This window comes from Hermetia illucens, chromosome 2 (assembly GCF_905115235.1).
Source record: "Hermetia illucens chromosome 2, iHerIll2.2.curated.20191125, whole genome shotgun sequence".
NCBI classification, from domain to species: domain Eukaryota; kingdom Metazoa; phylum Arthropoda; class Insecta; order Diptera; family Stratiomyidae; genus Hermetia; species Hermetia illucens.
Window position 1 is genome coordinate 46,636,731 of NC_051850.1, and position 17,749 is coordinate 46,654,479.

Genomic DNA, 17,749 nt, shown 5'->3' on the forward strand with positions numbered 1-17,749 from the left:
TAGTGATTTCCAAATATCTTACAGAATATGGTTAGTTCATTCCTACACAGAATCGTGAAAAGGGATCTTACGAAAAATAAATAATAAATAGATAACAAATAAATAATAAATAGATAAAGAAGAAATTCTGCTTAGACCTTACGACATAGTCTCAAGGAAGCGGCTGTAATTTTATAGTTGAATCCAAAAACTATGCATAGCCTTTTCAAAAAATATCTGAAAACTCGTCTCAGAGAAGAGTGTAAGGGCCGATCTATGATCTACAATCTGTGGAAAAAGAAGGATTTTGCATCGAGCTTTGTAGACTGGGACCTAGTAGAACGGGAAAGGATGTAATTTATCGATGAATGGGATTTTGATCTCCATCTCCGTAGAATGCAAGCTAATTGCTGGCACGGTTATCTTGTTGTTCCAACCGTACCAACAGTTCGAGAAGGAACTGTGGGGAATGCATTAACGATGCAGTTGTGATATCCCCGGTAGTGAGTTAATTCGGATTTAACGTCAAGTAAGTACCTTCTTAATAAACATTAGGATTTTGAAATGCAAAATTTTAAAATTAACTTGAAAAGTACAAAAAAATTAGTTTCGGAAATTCTGATTTGATTGGTAGTTATTTTGAATGTAAATAACAAGCTCAAGCTCTGTGAGAGACCTATGTATCTGCCAGGAATGAATCTAAGCTTAAAAAACATGTCAAAAAGAAAACAGACGAACGTAACATTAAGTCAAAGCAAACATACTCATCATCATCATCAACGGCGTAACAACCGGTATCCGGTCTAGGCCTGCCTTAATAAAGAACTCCAGACATCCCGGTTTTGCACCGAGGTCCACCAATTCGATATCCCTAAAAGCTGTGTGGCGTCCTGGCCTACGCCATCGCTCCATCTTAGGCAGGGTCTGCCTAGTCTTCCTTTTCTACCATAGATAATGCCCTTATAGACTTTTCGGGTGGGATCATCATCCATACGGAAGCAAACATACTGCCTTTAGAAAAAATTGTAAAATAATCTTTTGTGCGTGTGTTAACCGCAGATTAAACCATATGTCGTCTCCCTGAACACTAGCCTCGTGCAGCCGAAACTATTTGTAGCTTTTTTTTGTACTGATCTTTGCTTTACTATAATTAAACAATCACTTTTGCGCAATACTCTTGAGTTGGGTAAGCCATTGGGTTTGAACAAAAGGCCGGGGAATGTGGTACTATCTGCCGATTTAAGTGTCTCACAACTACTTTCCGTAGATTGAATTTCGAAGTTATCAATTGAGATCCTTTTCAAAACTGTGCCGATTTGAACCATTCAAATTCACAAAAATTTGAACTCTTGACCCACAGAATGGAATTTATGTCAGTTACCTTTAAATCGACCAGGTGAGCACGCTTTCCCTGATGGTTTGATGAAATGTGTTTTTGCTCCCTCCGGCACTCCCCGAGAAGCTTGCACATTTTCTTCACTTTTTTGCACAATGTTTTTCTAAGGCGGATTGTCACTGGTTTTCATCGAATAGCCGTTACATTTCGTAGCCAATAATGGAGCCGCCTTTAATGTGCGACCTATCCACTGCAACTTTCGGTTTACCGCTAAACAGGACTGTTTTAAAAATTGCAAATCCTATCAATTAAAATTTTCTGCTAAACCGCGCAAAAATCAGGCTGGCAAGGTAGCAATTCCATACAAGCTTCATAATCACAATTCCTACAGTGCTACAGTTCGGGGTTTCATATTTCTATATTTTCTTCAGAAAGCATCATAAAATGGCAGCGAAATTGACTGCAACAGACCCTCTGCAAGCGCAAAATGCAAACTGCCATTCTTCCTAATACTTTCATTTAAGTTTTTCAAATATTTACACCATTTTGAACTAGCTAAGTTCTTTGATTTGTCTATTCTCTTTAGCCAACACAAAATTGCCTCGGTTTCCTCGTATACGTTTCAAAGTTTCCTCACTATCAGGTTTTCTACTTTGATAAATCCATAAAATATTTAGTAGGTGTAAAGTATTCTTTATTATGGGCATTTCCAAAATAATGCTACCTTAAATTTTCACTTCATTGCAGATGTACAATCTACTGTCTTTCCTTCCATCTTTTCTTCTTCACTTTCAAAACTGACTCGAATGTGATCTTATAAAATTACAACTAATTGTTGGGCGAAGTGGATCAGGTCGTAAAATAATACTTAACACAAACACAAAGCCTTATTAAAATCGGTTTACTGTCTGTCTGTCCGCCATACGCATTTTTCTCGGAGACGGTTACAGCGATTGACACCAAATTTGGTAGAAAGGTGGGAACTGTAAACGTTTTATAACGAATTTAAGGGGGGTCCTCATGCCTGCAAAAGGGGGGTGTAAATTTTGTTTTCATCAAATATATCCATGTGGAGTATCAAATTGAAGATTAGTACTTTTCGAAGCCGTTCTTAGATTTGCAAATTTGTTGGAAAGGTTGGGAGTGCAGGGGGTTGAAAGTGATCATTCCTTTAAGGGGGCCATTCTCAGAAACTATCCAATCGAAATATCTGAAAAAAAATCAGGAGGCTGCCACTATATGGTGCCTGGGCTCCGAAATACCTTCCATATTGATATACGAGTATGTACAAATAAAGTTAATAATAGTATATTACTATAATTTTTAGTAATTGGCTGCAAAACCACCCTTAAGTTCATGCTAGCACCACGAAATTTCACAACAATATATGACATAGAGCATGATTCTACCAAGTTTGGTGGAAATAGTACTATTACTAACAAAGTTATAATAGGTCAAAGCTGTCGCTTCTTTGCAAATTCAAGACTATGAATGTCAATATCATCCGAAACTGGATATTCTCACATAATATATGTATTTATTACGTGTGACGTACTAAGAAATACACAAAACCTTTCGTACTTGAAGCGTCCAGCTTGTTTTTCCTTGCAAGAATATAACATTTAATCTCAGTTTGAAAGCAAATTTTAGTGCGATTACGAATCAATTCGATAATTCATGGAGACACTAAACCTTTGATGGATTTGCTTTCCCCTTTTTTTTTAACCAGAAACCATTAGGAATGATTAAAAAATCTCTTCAAATCAGTTTTTCATGTCAACTGTGAAAATGGCGACTCGTACATTTCAGTCTCAAATAATGACCGACTCTCTTTTAAAGCTTCCTGGATTCAATAAAAAAATCACCACCCTGACCTTCAATTTGAGATCAGAATATATTCTCTTGTCACAATCTATCTCCCTAGACCAAACTGTTCTACATTCAAAAATGGTCTCGCTGTTGTAGAGTGTACAATAATCAAATCAAGCAGAAGAAAATCAGGAGAATTCGCCTCGCCTCTTATCCTCACTATGTTCTCTAATACCAAACATAGTGAAGATAAAACACTAGAGGCGTAGTAGGCGCAGATTAAGAAAACTGCCGCCTCTATCAAAGTTTCATTTCATCAGGACGAAAAAGAAAGAAGGTGAAAAATTTTTACATTATCTGGGTGAAAGAATTGTCAGTTAGCATACAGGTAGAGAAGGATACTTCCGACCTATAAATACAGAGGGAGCTTATTCTGGAATGCAATCGCCAATCCTGCTCGGGAAAAATTTGAAAAGTCCTTTTCCGACACAACAAAAAAGCGGTGGGGAGCCGGAATTTTATATTTGCCAAAGGTTCAAAATAGATGTAACCGAACAAATGTTTGGCCCCTCTTTGGGCGCCGCTGGCAATGAACAACGATGTAAGTAATGACCCACATAACCGCCCTAATTAGCAATAGCCATAACCGAATGGTTATTTTAGGCGTTCCCTACATTAATCTTTATAGCATGTATTATTAAATTTTGTTGAAGGGGCATCCCATTTTGAGTTGCGCCATCAAAGTTTTGCTGAAATATTTTACCAACTTCCAAATAAAGTACTAATGGCCTTGAGAAACTTAAATAAACTATTGACCTCTAAATAGTTACCTCCAACATAACCTAGATATAGCCACAATATCTACCATAACAATGGAAAAATAATGAAGCCAATGGATGTTAAAATGTCGTGAAAATACAAAGGCCTCTAAGATCCTTGACGTATCTGAAAAAAGGCAGAAACTATAGCATACCGTCCTTTGAACTTAACAGACAACGATACAAGTTAATTAGTATGTACAGAAGCCTTAAAGGGAAAAGTCAGTCATTATTGCAGGATCCAAAATATCAGACATGACGAGTCCACTTTTATACCTAGTTGACAAGAAGAAGGGGTTCTTTATAAAAGTGCTGGCATTTCATACTACCAAAAAGACGTAAATTTTTTAACACTTCCTAATGGGTCCTGGTGCAAAAACAATTCCATCAAAAGTTTAGCATGTTCATAAATTTTCGATTGATTCATGATCGCGGAAAATACTGTAAAAAATGTTCAATTCTTCGTTCCGGTATGTAAGATGGGGTTTCTCAACCTTTGCATTTTGGTTTAGTGGAAAAAAGAATTATTAATTACTGTTTACCTTATTTGCTAAATCGTAACATTTAGGCTCAAGCTAGGGTATTTCTGAAAGGAATTTCGCTTATTTTGAAAATGACTCTAGTTTAGATCAAAAGATCACGATTAAGTGAGAATTATTTTCTTAAAGAGAAAAAGAAGTCTCTTCCTCAGTATTTCCCTGGATTCACTGTCTCGATTCTACCTAAGTTCATCGTCCAGAAATTCCTTTAACAAAGCTTATCTTTTCTATGTTAAGAGCTAACGGATTTTATCATCAAATATACTAGCTATCTAGTAAATGGTGCCAGAATTGCCAAAGTTTTGCATGGCATCAGATCAGTTTAGTTCTGCCCAAATGACCTTTTGCTCACCTTTATCCTTCAAAAATCAAAATTTTCTCCTCAAAATCGAGAGACATAAACTTAGACCTCATTGTACTGGATACAAAGTAAAGTCATGAAATATTTTTACATATCATCTTTAAATTTTAATATAAAATATGGCACAAGGTTTGCGAAATCGTCGCCCCATCTTTAACGCGGTCGCGAAATTAAATCACGTCCAATTCAATTGCCTACTACGCTCGAATAAGCAACACATATCCTACTAAACTGAATACCCATGAACATTCAAAACTGTTTTTCTTTTCTTAAATATCACAATAATCAATTTCTTTTCAGGGCGGCCAAAAAAGTCGAAATTTCTCAAAAAACAATGAAAACCGCATTACTTAAAACAAAAGATTTCAATGCACCAGGTAAGCGAGAAACTTCATACATTTTTTTAGTATTTACATTCAATTTGTCATCACTTCTTCCATAAAAATCAACATTGTTGGAAATTTTGTATTTAGTTTTCAGCGTTTCATAAATGGTCAAAATAAATGAAGATGTCAGTTAATAGCAATCGTGATATTAATAAAATATTCAGGTGAGAAAGAAATTTAGGCGCAGTGTTCCAAAATGAGGAAAAAAGAAGAATAAAAATCGACAGAAAAGTAGAATAAAAAGATTGAAATGAAACGAAAATCATCCGGGTAAGTCCTTGGTATTGAATAAATGATACTCAACGCGTTTTTGTGTTCCATTAAATGTTTATTTCGGTTACATATGAATGCACTTTTTACCGTTCAATAATAATAGTGACGTCCATTGGTCATTGCATTGTTTTAGTTTGTCTTATCTTTATGCACTTTTAAAAATGTGCAAAGAGAAATTTTTTCCAGGTAGAGGAATCAGCATTAAAAAGTACTCAATCTCCAAAAAGTACAATTGGTGACATTTCGTTTTCTACACTTTTATTGGTGCTATAAGTCAAGAAAGTATACCACAGATCGGTAGGGTCTGAATACGGTATGACTATCCGCTTTATTGTCTTCTGTTTACGACCCTTGTCCCGAGAAGAACATTTCTGTCATGTAATTATAATAATAATAAAACCATTAAAAAACCTTTTTCGGACAATAATGCAAAATTAGATCAGTTTTGGGGGCGTTCTGTTTAGACCCTTCATAATGTCCTATCAATCGACGATGAGGAAAATTCTTATATGCATGTGTTACGTATCACTATATGCCTATTCAAATCTGATTTGGTTGATCGTTGAATGTTGCGCACGGAGCGGAGTTAAGTGGAGTGTGTCCACCACACTCTGAACCAAATTGTGCATAGCTGATAGGCTATAATTTTATGTATAGACTCACCTTAGACACACCTCTATTTCTTTGCAAGCTCCACCTTTCCGAGACAGGTAAAACTGATCTGGATTGGTTATTCCGACCAACCGTGTATGTTTAGATTTCCCCCTTTGCTACAAATGCCCAGCATAGTGAACGGGGTCTATGTGTATTTATATGTATGACGAGACGATCTTCAATATATCTTTTGATTCGATTTGAGATCACCTGGCTGGTGAGACTGAGGATGTGTGTGTTTGCCTGTTACTGTGTAGAGTCTGTTGATGATACTCTGGGACAAAATGTGCAATATCTGCGGCACAACCGTTCTACGGGTTATAGCTTACCTGAAACCAACACCAAGAGAAACATGAGATTTACCTTTGAAGGTGCACTTAAGAGTGCTTGGGTTTTGTTAGATTGTCTGTTGAATTGGTTTGGAAGTTGTCTCTCCTACTTGGCTCTCAGTCTGTCTCTCTTTTGTAGTCTTTTTTCTTGAAAGAAATATATGTATAGTCAATACGAATAATAAGAAATGATTCTTTTGGGATTTTTCAAGTTTGTAGTTGAATTGGATGAGTGAGCTCGTTTCGTGGTACACTGCAAACAGAAAATCAGTTGTTTGTGATACGCGCTTATTGTGAGTACGAACGGACACAAATTACGAATTCCGTCGTATTGTTTTTTAGGTTTTTTATTTCGATAGATATATATGTATAAATTTTCGTATCTTTAAGTAAAATTTTTTAAATTAATCTAAGTTGATTATTGTGCGTGAAGTGCATTTGTTCGTTGCTTCTTGAACGACATTTGATTTTTAAGTTTAACATTTGTGTAACATTCAAATTCAAACGGAAAAACTCGGCATCTCATGAGAAACCCATGTCAGATTAAATGAATTCTTGATAATATTGTTCTAAGTGACAAGTCGACATACCCAACTGCAGTTTGTTGTCCCTCAAGTACCAAGTTAAGATTGCGCGCCAAACTTTAATCTACTACAGTTGTTTATTGTGAGCTGTGACCTGCGAACACAAAATTAACACTGTGATCATTTCGGTTTGAAAAACACAAAAAATTAAAAATCTTTTTCATATAAAAATGTGATTTAATGAAATACAAATGAATCATTCGACTATATGGAAAAAGACTACAAAGAGAATATATTTTTTTGATGATTGTGACTAGTGGTATTTATTGATTTATTCAACAAGTTCCAGCGGTAAACATTGCTACTTCAGAGGATTATTAGCAAATCAGTTCTAAATCGACAATTTTTTTCTGATTCAATATTTTTTGTGAGTGAAAAGTAAAAAGATAATATTGAAAGTTGTGTCAACATTTTAACGGATCCTTTCATTTTGGTGGTTAAAAATTTGATTGAAATTCTGAAAAGTGGTTGCTGATACCGTCTGTGGTAGTAAATATTTAAACATCAACGGATATATACCAATTTTGATATTTTTGAAACACTGAAGTGATAACGCTGATCAAAGGTAAGTGCAGTAAAAATATGCTAGAAGTTGAACTCTATTGACGATGAATAACGAGAAGTTTCTGTGTTTCTTCAATATTGATACGAATATGTATACATATGTACTTTAAGGGAATTGAAAAATTATTTCAGTTTCGCTGTAATAAGTGAATTGAAGTACCCTATTGCACGCTTTCTTGTAAAGTTAGTGCTTACAATATATACGTTGAAGATTAAAATCGAATTCCCAAAAGTAGCGAATCAGAAAAGTCCCCATGTCACAATGACATAAACTTTAACCATCACTACTAAATGAGATACCGTCTGCCATAATTTTTAGAGTCCAATCCAATACATGCTTCTATTTTTGTTTATTGTTTATCCCAATCAGCATGGACTATAGCTCAATCTAAAATATTAAGTACAAACCTCTCGAACAACAATCAATGGTTCAAAACGAACCTCACAAAAGTGATAAACAACTCTGATCCCATAATATATTGTAAACCTATGAAAATTCGATTGGATCATAATAAATATACTTGATCTTAACATGAACTTATTAAAGTGACTATGATATCATGTTCGGCTAAATATAACAATCAACCATGTGCGAGAAAGAAGCTCAACGACCTGTTGTTTATTTATCGACGCAATTCGAAATTTATGATAAAAGGAGCAAATTTGTACATGAATTTAACAGTTTCCATAAATATCCACTAACTTGCTGTTCTGAGCATGTTATTTTGACAAGTTTTATTATGAATATATCGAATAAAATTTACGCATGGAATAGATGAATACAAAACATATTCAATTAGACACCAAATGTGTGATCTGGACTGGCTCTTCATTCGATATTTAAAAATACTTTATGTGTTTGCTAATTTTATGGTCCAATCTATGGTTTCTTAAAGTTTCAACAACAGTCCAAATCAAAAGGCAGAAAATAATGATGTCAGATTGAGGCATCCCTTCCGGCCAGCCAATTAGTTCGAATAAACCCAAATTCAAATGGCCCCTATTTAAGCCAACGAGTCCTAAATTAATTGTATGGCAACCAATTTCATCTCAATACCCAATAATCATTTACATTGAAATTGAAGTAAATAATCAGCTATTACAATTCCTGTCCCATTTCCAACCCAAGACTTGCCAAGATAAGAAATTATTTCATATCAAAATCAAAAGACTTAAGCGAGTAACCCGATTTTCTTTTTTTTTTGCCAAGATACTCAATTGTACTTAGTTCCATTCAGTCTGTATTGAAATGAACTTGTTACGCCACTCAATTATTATGCATATATACATAAAATTTAATGGTGGAAAATGTAAACAACGTTTAATTTTGGATTTTACTGATTCTTATCAAGTAGCTCACTTAATTTTCTGGCAATTATTTTGGCGCGTCCAAGAAGTAAAGATGAATGAGATATGGTTTGCGGTGTTATGAAGGCTGCAGAGATTTTTTACCTGAAGTTGTGCATGGATATATAATGAATTATTGAAGCTGGAACTGCGTATTTTTTTAATGAAGGTGGAAATATTACGGAACAGTTTTTCATAATTTTCAACACTGAAAATTAAGAATGAAACATTGAATATTTCATGAAGAGAGTATCAAGTGAACCAATAAACTTTGTGAATTAACTTCGACTGAATAAGAGGAAGTCATTCAGGCATAGGATTGTTTTCATCCATTTATCAATATCCCTGCAATATCGCTGCTGACCCCTTTTTGAAGTACCATTGCTTTCAAATGGAAGCAAGATCATATATAGATTGCAAGGAAATAGCATACTTGCAAGCAAAAGAGTTTAGATCTGAACCCAGATATGATTTCATTAGCAAAACTGGCGATAATACTTTTATTCAAAAATGAAAATGTCAATAAATGTTTGATGAAACTTCAAAGGAATACATAAAGATGTAAAGGCTAGTTGTAGTTATGCTGATACCGAACCACTCTGCTATTGAATTACTAGCATTTCAGTCAAAATATATTAAGATAAATAAAATAAAATAAAATTTTCTTCCATTCCATTTGACAAAAGTCTAAAGTTTTCATTTTTTTTTGATAATTTCACATGCCACAAGTAATGAACAAATAAATAAAAGGCTTTTGCAAAATTATAATTAAAATAATTCAACATTTTGCTGGTAGCCACCTCTTAAAGAGCTAATTGGCACGTAACTCTTCAGAAGATATGAGAACGTTCTAATTAAATAATTAGCTGCGAGCTTATCCTGGTTTGAGATGAACGTGATAAGCTAATTTTTCGACAACTAGTCTTCTATTGATCTTGGCAATATTTGGTGAAAAAGAATTGTCACTTGCTACCTAAATTTCTATCCAATATTCCACGATTAGCATATCTTCTAAGAATCCCAAAAAGTGGACTTGTCTTTAGCCTGATTAGCTAACAAGATAGCAATCTAAATTTCCGGTTTAATTAATGTTTTTATCTTTGAAGCACTGAAGTAGAAAATGTTTCTGATGATTAAGATATTTTAGTATGAAAGATATCATACTCAAAAAGATGATGCTAATATTTTATTCTGATTGTTGTATTTTCGAATGAAAACAAGATATAATAAATTTCTAAATCTTCTCTTATAAAAGGAAACAAATGAATATCTACAACTCCACAAATCAATAAATCTATCCAAATCTAAATCTAAATTTTCTGCCAAAAAAATATACGTCTTAATTAGCTAATAAGATCTTGACCACGTTTAGGTCAAACCGAACACAGTTTATTTATCAAAACAGCTTCTATTTTGCGTATCATAATATTTTTTGTCAGTGAACAATACCTTTAGTGTGTGTTCTTCACTAAACAGAAGTAAAAAGATGATAATCTTTGGAAATTATGATCTACTAGAGGTGCTGTTTTATTTAGGTGGAAAGCATATACTAAGCAACTTTATGTTTTTGAGGCTCGATAATTTTTACTTAAAGCCAATAATTATGCATAAATGCCTTTATGGGATGTTTTCAATACATTGGATTTAATAAATTGGAAATATCGGCATGTGAGAATCTTGCCCAAAAAAAAAATGATAAGCCACGATTATCATTTTTTTTGGCGATGCGTATCTATTTATTTATGATAAAACTAAACTAGACAAAAATTGAATTACATACTGTCCTTCAGGTTAGGTTGAAATAAAGAGCTTCATCCTCTTCTTTAATCTTAGCCCCCGCGATTGTAAAGTTGACCAAAGCGTTAAACGAACTATGAAAATAAAAGATTGTCTCTTAAACTGAGTAACAGAAATTATTATTTTTTATCCAAAATGAATGGATATTTTGAAATAGGCTTTTCATCTCTAGCGACTTCCCAGATAACGCTGTGGAAAACAATCTTAATATTTTATTCTAAAATCGACAAAAAAAAGGTAAAAACTTCTAAAAGAATCATATCTTTTTATTTGAATCTCTAGAGAACGCCTTCAAAACAATTTTAGGAGAAACTTAACCATAAAAAGTTGTTCGAAAGAATAAAGTAAGAATTCAAATAAGATAACTAAGTAACTCGTTCTAATCCATCCGAACAATATCACATATGACTCCCAAAAATTCCATAGGCGCTTACTCTCAAATAGTCAATTTAAGAATTTCTCTACTTCTAATGGTCCCAATACTAGCCCCCATGAAGTTTCCTTTTCGATTTTACTTCCACTGTATAGCAGTCATTTTGTGCTATTAATACAAGTTATTCCGACGGTATTTTCAACGTTTTCCTCCATCCTCCCAAATAGACAAGGTAACAAGAGCAGTGCATATGTTCTTACTAAAGGCGAATTTGCCATACCTCTTATACTGCGTGTCTATTTATTTCTATACATTTTTGATGCCTCCGCCCCTCTGATTGTATTTAGTATTTTAGTAAAAATTGCCTGGCTTTTTACTTATCTCCGCTTATTATAATCTCAGTGCAAGATCTTTTGGCATGTCATCCCTGTTTGAATAGCTTTTACTTTCGTAAGTGAAAGTTCCTAGTAACGTTCTTTAATTTTTTTGCTTTTGGAGATCTGGATCCTCACCCACTTGATGGTAGACTGAATTAATTAGGAAGAAGCGTTATCTCACTGTTTACCGATTATTACTGTAGCCACTTTCCATCACATTGCTTCCCGAGTAGAGGTGACGCACCGTCTGGCGATCGAGCCACCACTCTAGATGTACTGACCAAGAGAAGAAAGTGGTGTCGAGGTATCGGGATATTCGGCAATCAAAAGTCTACTAGCAAGGGAAACGGCGTTCCCAATTGAATCTCTACATTCCATTTCTCTTTTTCATTTCTAAATTCCATTTTCATTAAACAGGCTTTTCCTCGATCCTGCTAGAATGCAATATCCTGCTAAGCTATCTTACTCTCTATAGTTTTTCCCTTAATTTAATTAACCCCACCGGTAAACCCATTCGTTTATTAAAGTGAAAAAAAAAGTAGTTGGCAGTTATTTTCATTTTATATTTCCTTTTATATTAAAGAGTAAAAATTATACTCCATTCTGCTTCTAAACGGGACAAATGCTAAAGAAGAGGAAGATCAAAAATCAAAGAATAGAAATTCAAGGTAATATAAAGTTGCTTCTTGAAACTTCTAATTAATATGCCCAAATTTCGTATGATTTAGCCTCAAAACCCCGTTTTTACTTCATTTTCGGGTAAACGGACGGTAGAAGCCTAAGAGGCTTCATTTCCATTATCTAAAACAAACTCTACGTTTTTCAGTTATCCAATTTTTTTCAAATATTTTTAAAGGACATCTCTGTATCCGTTAATGTATTATGTGGTCGCTTCGAGAAGCCCAATTGGCGCTATGGTACGCATTTTGAGGCCTCCTAAAACAATGACTGGTATGGCAAGGAGAAGGAGAGAAGGATCTAAACGGCACAAACTTCCTGTCCTAGCAAGTAACAGTTACGTCTATATGATTTAACGAGAGTACCTGCCTCGTAGACTTTAATCACATGGCCTTCTTAAGGCACGGATTGATTTTGTGACCGCAATCAGAGCCCCGTTAAGACAGCTGAGTTTATTCATACTGGTGGATGCACTACCTAAATCTCTACCGAACTATGAAGTACGACACCCGTGTTGAAACGTAACATCACGTTTGAGTTCTGAAGGTCTCTGTTCGCTTGAAAGCAACCACACCTTCCATGAAATCCCTGCTAGGAGGAGAACCGCAACAAGAGAGCAGAACGCGCATGAAGCAGGAATTTTCCTAAAACATGTGAATTCAGAGGCTATCCCGGTTCCCATGGTAAGGTTTCGTGACCTAGTGCAAGATAAGTCCCTACGCAGACTCAGGGTCTGATCGCCATAATAGGCTTTTGGACCATTCACCTTCGGCATCATGGCCAGCAAACCAAAGTGAATACAACGTTTCCCGGTGCCACCACTATGAAGATTCGCGTCGGCCACCTGGTTTTGATTTGGTTGACACGGTTGTTGCCTATGAGGAAGACGCATACCAACCTCTAAGTATCTCCTAGCAAAGGACAGTAGATCTCTACCCGACAATCCGAGAGATCTTTAAGGTAACTAAAGAATTGTTTGACTAACGTCATTTGGCTCTAGTTAGATTTTGGTATAGCAAATTCTTAAGGATCTTTTTCTCCTCTTCGACACTTGAGCACAGCGAATTGTAGGGTATGTAGAATCTAACAACATGGTTGCCCTATTGGTTGCTGCCCTGTGCAACAGTTCTCGTATCCAAGTTTTATTGTAAAAGGGCCAGATCTTTCTTAACATCAGCATTAGTGCTCAAGTAGTGCGATAGATTGTACCATTCACAGCCGCTAGTAGGACGCAGATCAACCACATCCGCGGACTACCAAAAGTGAAGACTCTTCTGGCGAGGCCGTCGGCCTGCTCATTCCCAGCATTTTATGACCCAAAACAGAGGAGGCAATGTTGTATTGATTTCCAATTGAATGCTTCAACTTTACCCACGACTTTCCAAGAATATATATAGACAGATATATCGCCAGATAATATACTATTACAATGACATGCTCAAGGGTAAAGGAATAAATCCTAAAAAAATTCAAAACTCACAAATGTTCAGTGTCTACCATTATAGCTGGTAGAGTAAATACTAAAGTTGAAGCAAATAGAAACAGTGAGCAAAAGGAATTAAGCCTTTAAGGCTTGCTGATAATATCTTACAGTTCAAAAATAGTAGAAAGTTCACTATTAGAAAAGATATTCCCTGTAATCGTGAGACTACATCCACGAAAACACATCAAATGATACAACTGAATGAGTAACCCTCTTGCTGTTTTAAAATGGGATCGTGGGTCAAAAACTGTCCTTTGATATATTTCTAGTTCTTACTCAAGGGTTTATCGCATTGGTTTCGGTTCGCAGCTCAACGCTTTTAGTTTCTTAGAAAGTACAATGACCACGCCTTCCTCACCAATATTATTATTTTTAGCCTGAGCCCCGAAAGAGTAAATTTACAATCTATATTTGGTCTAATCTACACAGTAAATAAAATGAAGTACTGTTGATAACACTACCCAACCCAACTATCGATTTTGCTGCGGAGTTAACAGCAATAACGCTGGCGGTGAAAACATTAAAGATAAGACAATGCAATATATAAATGAAGTCAATGCGTTTCAGTCAATCTAATAACTCGAAATTAAAAAAGCAACCGCGTCCCTCTTAAGGAGACTAGTTAGCCATATCGTTGCGTTCGATTTCGGTTTTACAAAAGTTAGGAAACAGTAAACCTAACTGACATTAATTGACTTACCATACAAGAATAGCTCAACAAAAATCTTAAATTGCAAACTAAATCAAAAGTTATAATAGAATGTAATCAAGTCTGTATGACTTCGGAATATATAGCACAGAGTTGGCACAAAGACACAAAAGCAATTCAGGGTGCCTTTGCAGTGCGAAAAATAATCGTTATATTTATGGAAAGAGATACAAATGCCCTTACTCCAAAACAAGATACTTAGATTCCCAAAAATCGACAGGTTTGCACAGCTACTCAATTTATCTAATAGAAATCTTCAGAAGGGTGAAATCATAATATAATTCTTTTTGAAAAAAATCTTAAACAGTACCTTCAATTATAAACCAATCTTAAATACTTACTATCATTAATATTCACCTGCAGTGGAGATAATTACAGAACATTTAAAGCGAGAATTCAAACAAATTAGATTCACTTCAAAACCAGACGGTTGCCGAACGTTGTTGAGCTGAACAACTTAAAAAGCATGCATGTATCTTAGTAATAATAAAACCACCAAATAACAATTTTCATTCGAATTTCATAGCAAAAACCAAATAGATTACTCTTATTCAATATTATCTTCCATCCCAGCTATGGAAGTCATAATAAACCATTTCTTGAATTATTAGTCCATTCCGCTCCCGTCCATTCAAACAATAGAAAGGCTCTAAAAAATTAAATATTTTGATTATCATATCTATCCCGAGCTATCACGGATTCAAAGTTTGAGGCTATGGAAATCAGCAATTAAACGTCTCCGTAGCTTGCAAACATAATGCAGTTGAAACTATATTATTTCCTGAATGGTAATTCAGACAACCTTGCTCCTTTTATTTCTTTTCTGTATATTTTAATCAATTAATTTCAAATTTATTATACTTTAATCTTTATTCGATAAATGTTAATTTTATTTGGTCTGTATTTTTTAATTAGTTCTAGTCAACTAGCTAAACAAACTTTCAATTTGACTGCTGCCCACTATTTTGTCGAATATACTGTATCCAAAAAGTCTCTGTCGCTTTTTGTTACTTTTTGTCTATATTTTGGTTTTTAATAAGTCTGTGCTTCAGTTTCATTGCCATCAGCCTACAAAAGTGGAATAACACAAAGATAAACACAAACATCCATGACACATCTGGATTAGAACCCGGGGTGATGACGTCGATGCTCAGCCAATAAGGGTATGGCACTGCCTTTTAATTAAATCTACTTTTACTCTAAAAAGTGTTAGAAAATTTAAAAAGTGATCTCGTTCCCCGTTACCACGATTTTTTTATTTTGTTCAATATCGATATGTCAAGAGCAGTTTCCTGCCTTCTTTAGTACAAGGCACGCCCAAAAGGACCATGCTAGTAACGACAACACTGCTCGATTTTTGTTTTTTAATTAAAGGAGAGCTTTCCCTATTTTTAATTTTTTTTTCTAATTCCTTAGATTGCTTGAAAAAATATTAAGAATTAGAATTAACGTGAAATATTTTAAATAAGTCGGGAACCACTAGATATCAGATTTTTCTGATTGATTTCACTTCATCAGAAATATTGATTAAGATATCAACCTTAAAGGTTTTTGGAACTAAACCCCTTCATTTCGACCCTTAATTTATGGGTAAACCAGTGCTAAACATAATTGTCTCTTCTGTCAAAAACCACTTCATTAGCAAAGCAACTTAAAGTATCATCTAAAAAGTCGTCTCCCTAAAATCTAATCTATACCGCACTTTAATTAAAATTCCCCAAACACACTAAAAAGATAAAAAAAATCATTTCATATAGTTTCAATTACAATAAATCACCTGTCGCAACATCTGACCTCATACTATTTACTACGATACTATCAGACATTTACTTTGTATCTCATATACTCGTATATACTCCACATACAATTTATACAAAACCATAAAAGTAGGTGCCTTCATATCATATCTAGACGTAATATTACAACATTTTCTAGCTCAACAACGATTGGATACTTAATACAACGCATTTAGTACTTGAAATGTGAATATAGATACAGACAAAGTGTATGTCATATCTATTATGGTTTATATGGCGGACATGTGTAGTTTAGTGCTGCTGTTGTATCTTTTTTTATTTTCCACTAAGATAGAACAAATCGCCTTTAGGCAATTTATAGTACAAAAGTGAATATGATATTTCATAGGTAATTGAGGCAATAAAATTATTTGTGAGGAAATAAAAGAAAATTGATCAGAGAGCAAGGAGAAATGTTGATATTGGATAGTGGATTTGATGCTTTGGGAAATGTGGGAAAGATTTTGATTAATATAAATTTAAACTCCCACGAAATCAGCCGTTGGATGTTTAGGAATTAAATAATGATATGCTTGGGGCGCTTTGTGTTAAATTGAGTATTGTTAAGGATGCAGAAAGTGTATGAACTTCTCTTTTTCGTTGATTGGTTCAACGAGTCATTCAGATCAAATCGGTTGTTGGCCAAATGAATTTCTTTAGTGGCAACTAAAGCAGAATTTTAAAATGCAAAGAATCCACTTTGGAATAGCTCTGAAATTTGGGCAATGCCATTATAAACTTTTTACTTATAATTGGTTATTATCATTTTCCTCCAGGTACGAACGCCCTCCACTGAATTGGTTCCAATTTAGCTGCACACGGAAAGATGCAAAAATCAGAAGAAAATTTGAAGGAATGAAATACCTCTCGTTAATATTTTAGGATATATATAGTCTAAGGTGTGGAAATTGACATGAATTTTTCTATCCTTTTAAACCCTCCTAGGGAGTTTCTTACTGAACAAAAACAAAAACAAAAACAAAACAGGAGGCGGAGAGAATTCTTGTCAGTCAAATAAGATATTCCAGCTGGAGTACCTCAAGGGAGTGTCCTAGGTTCGATAACGCAAAGTTGGCTTCCGTTTTAAAGAGCTATAGCCATTGAGAGCAAGTATTTACATACAATTTCTGCTCCACGCACTCTCGCAAGAACAAATGCACTTCATAGAGCGACGATGTTCGAAATCTTAGCAGGCACTTTGATAAACATCCGACATGGGAAAAGCCTATAAAAGCCAAAAAACTTCAAACACTGGCGAAGATAAATAGTAAGTATCGATTACTAACAGAAAGTGCTCAGGTTACCCTTGGATGCAAACAGCTTTTATGCAAAAATGTAACTAAGTCAATTTGAACCTGTGGAATTCAGGCTTGGAGACTTCCTCCATACTAGTACACTAAACTCACCCAGGCTAACATTTTTAGAGCTCCCACCGAACCCAAATTGACCAAATCAATAAATCCTACATACCTAACTCGGGGTCATTTATAGCAACCTCCAACCACCATATGTCTCCTTTTGACTTGTGACCCCCGTGACAGCAGGTGTTTAAAATGG

The 17,749-nt window shown here is 34.8% G+C and overlaps 1 protein-coding gene across 4 annotated transcripts in view; it reads left to right on the forward strand.

Annotated features, from left to right (window-relative positions):
• The first annotated feature begins 6,748 nt into the window (after positions 1-6,748).
• The window catches only part of LOC119649541 (knirps-related protein), a 113,931-nt gene continuing 102,930 nt past the window's right edge, over positions 6,749-17,749 (forward strand). For all 4 annotated transcript variants that reach the window (XM_038051731.1, XM_038051728.1, XM_038051730.1 and 1 more), the window contains exon 1: positions 6,749-7,633. The gene's annotated coding sequence lies outside the window, so the exon portion shown is untranslated. The remainder of the gene's footprint in view (positions 7,634-17,749) is intronic.